This window comes from Centruroides sculpturatus, unplaced genomic scaffold, assembly GCF_000671375.1.
Source record: "Centruroides sculpturatus isolate CEXI.00-Female unplaced genomic scaffold, Cexi_2.0 scaffold551, whole genome shotgun sequence".
Lineage (NCBI taxonomy): Eukaryota > Metazoa > Arthropoda > Arachnida > Scorpiones > Buthidae > Centruroides > Centruroides sculpturatus.
This window is the reverse complement of record NW_019385025.1, coordinates 3,702-11,830: the sequence shown is the minus strand read 5'-3', so window position 1 is coordinate 11,830 and position 8,129 is coordinate 3,702. Positions and strand designations below refer to the sequence as shown.

The 8,129-nt window shown below is 29.9% G+C and overlaps 1 pseudogene; it reads right to left on the bottom strand.

Moving 5' to 3' along the window:
* Positions 1-7,914, bottom strand: part of LOC111633581 — a 10,136-nt pseudogene extending 2,222 nt beyond the window's left edge.
* Positions 7,915-8,129: the final 215 nt, after the last annotated feature.

The following is an 8,129-nucleotide window of genomic DNA, read 5'->3' as shown; positions in this document are numbered from 1 at the left end:
GGAGACGTCGGCGGAAGCCCCGGGAAGAGTTGTCTTTTCTTTGTAAGGACTCGGCTCCCTGGAATCGGCTCGCCCGGAGATAGGGATGCTGTATCCGTAAAGCACCGCGGCTCTTGCGGTGTCCGGTGCGCTTCCGTCGGCCCTTGAAAATCCGAGGGAGAAAGTGTGATTTTTGTGCCAGACCGTACCCATATCCGCAGCAGGTCTCCAAGGTGAACAGCCTCTAGTCGATGGAACAATGTAGGTAAGGGAAGTCGGCAAGACGGATCCGTAACTTCGGGACAAGGATTGGCTCTGAGGACTGGGCCTGTCGGGCTGGAGTCCGAAGCGGGTGCGGCACTGAACCGGGACTGGGCGAGACTGTCTCCCTTCGGGGCGTTCGGTCGAGCCCGGACCAGCGTCGGGGCCTTCCCGTGGAATGCCCCAGCTACGCGGCGCGTCTGTCGTGACGACGGATGCGACCGTTTTGGCAGGCAACTAACAGCCAACTCAGAACTGGCACGGACCGGGGGAACCCGACTTTCTAATTAAAACAAAGCATTGCGATGGCCGAAGGCCGGTGTTGACGCAATGTGATTTCTGCCCAGTGCACAAAATAAAATAAAAATTGTTTTCTGTTAATCTTTGTAATATTATCTGTAAAACCAGCATAATAAGTCCTGATAATAGAAGATACAAATTTATAGTCGAAAATTTACATACCAAATACATGTGTACTTTGGAGATAAAATTTATGATTTTCCTAAAGATCTTTATTAATATTATATCAATTTTGTGAGGTAAACAATTCCGTTTGTTTAAATGGTTTATACAATCAGAAGAAAAGGAAGGCTGATTTTATCTGCAATGAAACTTCAGAAGGTAGTACAATTGATTTCGTTATAGTGTCACAAGAAATATATTCTTATATTTCACGTGGTTTATGTATTTTATCAGAGATAGTTTATGATCATTCATTTGTCTTTTTTTATCAATGACCTGTTGGTTATATATACAGATTCTGTTATACTGTTATCTCGTTTACTGTTATATTGTATGGTGTTTTATCAGATAAGTATTAGACGATCCCTCTATTCAATAATCTAGTTAAATGAATAGTAAAACCGGCATTGTTTCTGAATTAACTTTACTATATTAAATATGCACCATGCAAAAGGCATTAAAAAATGCATTTTATGAAGTGGGTGTTGTATAATACAAAAAACTGTGAAAACTGTTTAAGAAACAGGATTAATATTATGTTCTATAAGATAACTACTTAAAAGTGTATAACCTGTTATATCATGCAGATAAACAGTCTTTCTTTTAGAACTTATATTGTTGACAAGCAATAATTCTAAAGTATTTTCAAAATAATTAATGGATTTTACGTAAAAAGTCTTCATGTTATATCAATAGTTCAAGTATTCACGTAAAAAAGTTTTATGCTAAAATTTGTATAGGTTATTTTTTATTTATGGTATGCAACAGGTATTGCTGTGATATTTTAACTGGTATAAAGAAGTACAGAATTTATTAAAGACTATTGCTGATATGAAGTGTTTAAAAAAGTTTNTCGGCAGGCAACTAACAGCCGACTCAGAACTGGCACGGACCGGGGGAATCCGACTGTCTAATTAAAACAAAGCATTGCGATGGCCGAAGGCCGGTGTTGACGCAATGTGATTTCTGCCCAGTGCACAAAATAAAATAAAAATTGTTTTCTGTTAATCTTTGTAATATTATCTGTAAAACCAGCATAATAAGTCCTGATAATAGAAGATACAAATTTATAGTCGAAAATTTACATACCAAATACATGTGTACTTTGGAGATAAAATTTATGATTTTCCTAAAGATCTTTATTAATATTATATCAATTTTGTGAGGTAAACAATTCCGTTTGTTTAAATGGTTTATACAATCAGAAGAAAAGGAAGGCTGATTTTATCTGCAATGAAACTTCAGAAGGTAGTACAATTGATTTCGTTATAGTGTCACAAGAAATATATTCTTATATTTCACGTGGTTTATGTATTTTATCAGAGATAGTTTATGATCATTCATTTGTCTTTTTTTATCAATGACCTGTTGGTTATATATACAGATTCTGTTATACTGTTATCTCGTTTACTGTTATATTGTATGGTGTTTTATCAGATAAGTATTAGACGATCCCTCTATTCAATAATCTAGTTAAATGAATAGTAAAACCGGCATTGTTTCTGAATTAACTTTACTATATTAAATATGCACCATGCAAAAGGCATTAAAAAATGCATTTTATGAAGTGGGTGTTGTATAATACAAAAAACTGTGAAAACTGTTTAAGAAACAGGATTAATATTATGTTCTATAAGATAACTACTTAAAAGTGTATAAGCTGTTATATTATGCAGATAAACATTCTTTCTTTTGGAACTTATATTGTTGACAAGCAATAATTCTAAAGTATTTTCAAAATAATTAATGGATTTTACGTAAAAAGTCTTCATGTTATATCAATAGTTCAAGTATTCACGTAAAAAAGTTTTATGCTAAAATTTGTATAGGTTACTTTTTATTTATGGTATGCAACAGCTAATGCTATGATATTTTAACTGGTATAAAGAAGTACAGAATTTATTAAAGACTATTGCTGATATGAAGTGTTTAAAAAAGTTTACACGTAAGTAGTTTAATTTGAATGGTTATATGTAAGACAGTATTTTTAATTATATGTAGCAACTAGACAGTGTCATTTAAATTTGGAATGCATTTTGTATTTACAAATAATTTTCAAAAATGTGTTTAATTATTATAATATTATACTTATAAATGTTACTTATAAATGTTTAATAGCGCAGCATCTATACTTTTTGTTAAAAAGCTACAAAAATAAAAATCTATCGGCATGCTTAATTAATTCGGTGAGTATTAAATTACTGATATTCTAATTATCCACCTAATCTATATTAAAAATTTGTATAATAATTATCTAAGTTAAACACTTGGTATAGATATCAGGCTTATCAAACTGCAATACAGACAAGTACACGAGATTAAATAGAGAAATTAACAGTTTATTTCTGTCCTCAATGCAGCCAACTCAACCACAACTATAAGGATATCTGCAGAAGACAAAGTGCTTGGAACTATGTATAAAAAATATGTTAAAAATAACTATTAATATAAATATATCTATCGTACGAAATCCTTTATTAAAATAATAGTTTCACAATATCCTGCATGCAGAAAAATTTGCTGTGTTATTTCCCAATTTCTCACAATAAAAATTAAATAAAGTAATATAATATTTATTTTATATATATAAAAGTATTAATATACTGTATAAGAAAATGTAAATGTTTTAAAAAACGAAATTATTTTAAGAAGAAAACTAAAGTTAAAAAGTAGTTAGCAAATGTTTACATCATAAAATAATTTATTATAAGTGTAAATAATATAACATACCAAAAAAATAAACGAGAGAAAACTCCAACTGTATCGACTGGGTTACTTCTCTGCTCTTCCATTTTATATTAGTAGATCACATCTGAGATGTTATATAAACTGCATCTACAGTATTAGTCATAACATTTATACATCTATCAGATAGCATAATTTATGAAATTATAAAGTGTAAAGTTTAACCTGTTATTAAAAGTTATCACTTCGCATAGTTACGATAAATATTATAATTATAATTTAAATTAACAAAAATATTATGTAAAAAATATAATAAAATCTTAACATATTACACGTAAAAGGAGTAATTGTCTGCAGAATGTTAAACATATTATAATTAATTATTTCTTATTGTAAAAAACGCAGAAACCAACTATTTCCATTCGAAAGCATTTTTCATTATTGGGTATATGCAAGTATTCAAATGTATTTATTATAATTGTAAAGTATATTTAAATAAACCAAAAAAAATGTTTATTATAAATGACTTTATAATTACTAAGTTGCATAAGTAAGTGAAAGTGTAGTTGAAAAAGTGTTGTTTATATAAAATTCACTCAGTGATTTTTTCATCAGATAAGATTTGATTATTGTAAACTCATCTCTATGATATAAATCACATTCAAAACACTCTATATAGCTATATTATTGCGTGTTCAAAGGGTGCATGTAAGATAAGGGTGCTGAATAGTGACTGTTATCAATTATCAGCACCTTTATCTTACACGCACCCTTTGAACACACATACGAAATGGTTCTGAATTTAACATTTGGAGAAATATTTGTTTACAAATATTTACTGTCTTTCAGAGTGTAGTGATAATTGGAACCATCTTCTAAATGAATAATTCATGTTGAGAATGGTGCATAATAAGAAAGATTCTCTGTATAAGTCTACTTTAAAAACAATATTTGTTAAACTTTTATTAACGATGTAAAGTTTTTTTTTAAAGTAATATCTTATTTATTAAAGAATTTTGAAAAAAAAATTGCGTTTTCACTTCAATTATTAAATAAAAATATTCGCATTTTTCACTTATTAAATCCTGTTTTTTCAATTACATTTTAATCTTAACAAAAAAAAATAAATATTTTGTATAATTATATAATTATTATAATATTATATCGTTACTTATAAATGTTTAATAGCGCAGCATCTATACTTTTTGTTAAAAAGCTACAAAAATAAAAATCTATCGGCATGCTTAATTAATTCGGTGAGTATTAAATTACTGATATTCTAATTATCCACCTAATCTATATTAAAAATTTGTATAATAATTATCTAAGTTAAACACTTGGTATAGATATCAGGCTTATCAAACTGCAATACAGACAAGTACACGAGATTAAATAGAGAAATTAACAGTTTATTTCTGTCCTCAATGCAGCCAACTCAACCACAACTATACGGATATCTGCAGAAGACAAAGTGCTTGGAACTATGTATAAAAAATATGTTAAAAATAACTATTAATATAAATATATCTATTAGTTTTTTTTGTTGGGGTGGTGTTTTAGATATTATGCTGTTTATCTATTTTTACACACTACTGTAGATGTTTTGTTGATTCTACAATCTGGAAAAGTGTGGATTTGAGAATATTGACATCGGTCCATTGTGATAATTTACCTAATGATNAAAAATAAATATTTTGTATAATTATATTTACAATTTTAAGTATTTAATGTATATATATAAAATAAAATAATAAAATAAAATTTATGACGTTTGCCGATATGACTTTGTAAAAGCCACGTTTGAATGCATTCGAGTTAGAAAATGTTCATTGTTGAGAAACGTCGTAAATTCTATTTTAAGATGTAAAAAGTGGAAATGAACAATTGTTAATTTAAGTAAAAATGAAGTGTTTGTCAAAAACATAAATAAAGCAAACAAGACAAAATAGTTTTAAAATATACAACATAAATGATGTGAAGGTGTATAACTGAAATAAAATCAACCTTAAATTATGTAGAAAGTTATAAAAGACATACATGACAACTCTACCGTTAAGAAATTTATTTATCTTTCAAAATACATAAAATACTGTTATGAATTTAAATTATGTTATATAACTTATTGCAAAAATAAGAAATATTTTCAAATATATAATGAGCAATTATATATTGTAATATCATCTCAATGTCAGCTTCAAATTTTATTTCATATTTTTATTTTAATAAATGCGATATTTTATATCTAAAATGGACTTGTTGTTGATTTATCATCACAAACAAAAACAACTAATCACCTGGTTTGTGTAGCAGTTATGCTGGCTCTGCACTTCGATCAATTTTGATGCAATTCAATCCCCTTTGTCACTGCATGTCAGGCTTTTCTGGTGAGTTCATTTGGCCTTTCATTTTTAATTTCTATGCGAACGTCTTCCTATTTTATTGTAGCTTAGTACAGTAAAAGTAAAAATGGATAACTTATACAAAGAGCCGAAGAACAATAATGAGTAGCTGAGACATACCAGTGTTACCACCAAAGTGGAGATTGCTTAACGCGCCTTTCAGCAGCTTAACTAAACTACAAAAATAGATAAAATTGGGGTTTCTATACTTGAAGTTTATTGTTGTTCCGGTTGTAAGGGTCATGATAAAATCGAAATTTTTATTAATCTTTAAACGAGATTATTCGGTTTTTTCGTACGTATTGACGTTAACATTAAGGTACGATTATATGCAAGGAAAGATCCTCAGATCTCACAAAACCGGCCAAACTTTTAATATTAAATTTCACAACAATAATACTCTGTAATAACAAATTATCAGAGTTTTATTGTTGCGAGCGGTCGTTTATTGTTATTGCGAATGGTTAGAGTTTTAGTTGGTGCAATCAAAATTTTCTCGTTTCAAGTGTTTTTCTCAGTTTTGTTTCGTTTACACAATTCTATCGGTAAGTATAGACTACGATGTTTCTAATTTTACGTATTTTTGAACATTGTTAAGCAGAATATAACAATTAGTGCTAACGATTTCCCGACGAATATCTGTTTCCTTAACAATTGACAGAGATGAAGAACGGGGTCTTTTCACATATTTTCACTCTTCGTTAAGCCCAAATCCAATGGAATTGTTAATTAAAGCAAAATCTAAAATAATAAATACATTACATTGGTATTACCCCGCTATAGTTTATACACACATCATATTCCATATGAAATTTGCAACGTTATAGTTTGAACTTTAATTAAACAGAATAATTCCCGATTATTTTTCTGTATTTTCACAAATGTTTTGTGTTATGGCAATGGACAGCACGGTATAACTTGTAGAAACTGATTACACTAATTATATATCGAACATTAAAAATCGTTAGCAAGTTAAAATTACTATATTTAACAGAGATTTTATTATAATATTGATTTTTGACTTTTTGTTATAATTAAGACGATATTTTTGAATTTACTAATTGTACCTGTATATTCGTTCAGTAAATGGTAGTCTGTTTAATCTGAAAATATTTCTCTTGGTAGACTATCTTACAGCAAGTCAGGTCAAAAAACTCTTTTATTGTATTTTCAATTCATGTGAATTTCGAACTGGTTCATTTTCCAGTTCTTCTTCAATGCTCCAGAATTACAATTACAGAATTATTAGAGAGGTTGCGGCCGAAGTTTCCATCGCGAAAATGTTGGCCGCAACCTCTCTATTCAGTGCTCAAGAATTACAATTACGGAATTATAATTACAGATATTGAGTTGACAAAAATACAAATTAAAAATTAAAATGAGTAGAGATGTCAAATTACACAACGGAAACATTATTATCAATACCTTTAATAACTTTACACACTTCTTTTTCCCGAGTTACATTCATATGGTACTTGTATTTATCCTTCTTGGCATAAACCGTAATATGAATTGAAAATTAAACCAGTTTGAAGTGCATATGAATTGAAAATACAATAAAAAAGTTTCTTGACCTGACTTGCTGTAAGATAGTCTACCGAAAGAAATATTTTCGAATTAAAGAGATTACCATTCACTGATATTTTTTAAATTATTTTTTCATTAGAAATCTTACAATTTACATGAAATTAAATTAAGAAAACGAATGTTGTTTTAACGAATACCAGTTGCATTTTCATAATAGTCGTTTCTTTCTTCTGCAGAATGGATAATTAATGTAGAAGTGCACCACTTATTTAATTTCAAGGAATTAAATAATGATGAGACGGAGGAAGGCTCCTTGTTGTCTTTTGCTTTGTTTCCAGTGATTCGGGTGCTTCCAAAAGATGTCAAGAAAAGTGGAGAGTGTGTCAAATGGGTGGTTGTCATTACTCCCAAGGATAGCGCCTCGACTGTGGTTGTCTACCTGGGACTGCAATACCTGGAGTTGTAAAAAGGATGGTGGAGTGTCGAGGGAGTCCAAAGTGATTGTGGAAACATCTGTCAAGCAGAAGAAACTTTGGTGGAAAAGGCTCTTCTTCTGTTGCCTTAAATGAATTTTTTCTCTTCCAAGGTCACTTCCACCCATGTTCACTTTTCACCGGATATGAGTTTGCCGCTCGAATACGATTTTGTCACCCGAAAATGATGTTTTACCCGGCTACGACTTAATTTAGTAAACTTGACATTTCATCCAGGATTGGAGGTTTTTTTCGTTTTGAATTGACGGTCAGACATTTCCGCACTGGTTGTTCAACTTCGATTAGATTAAAGACCATAGAATACTGACAGTCTGATGATCTG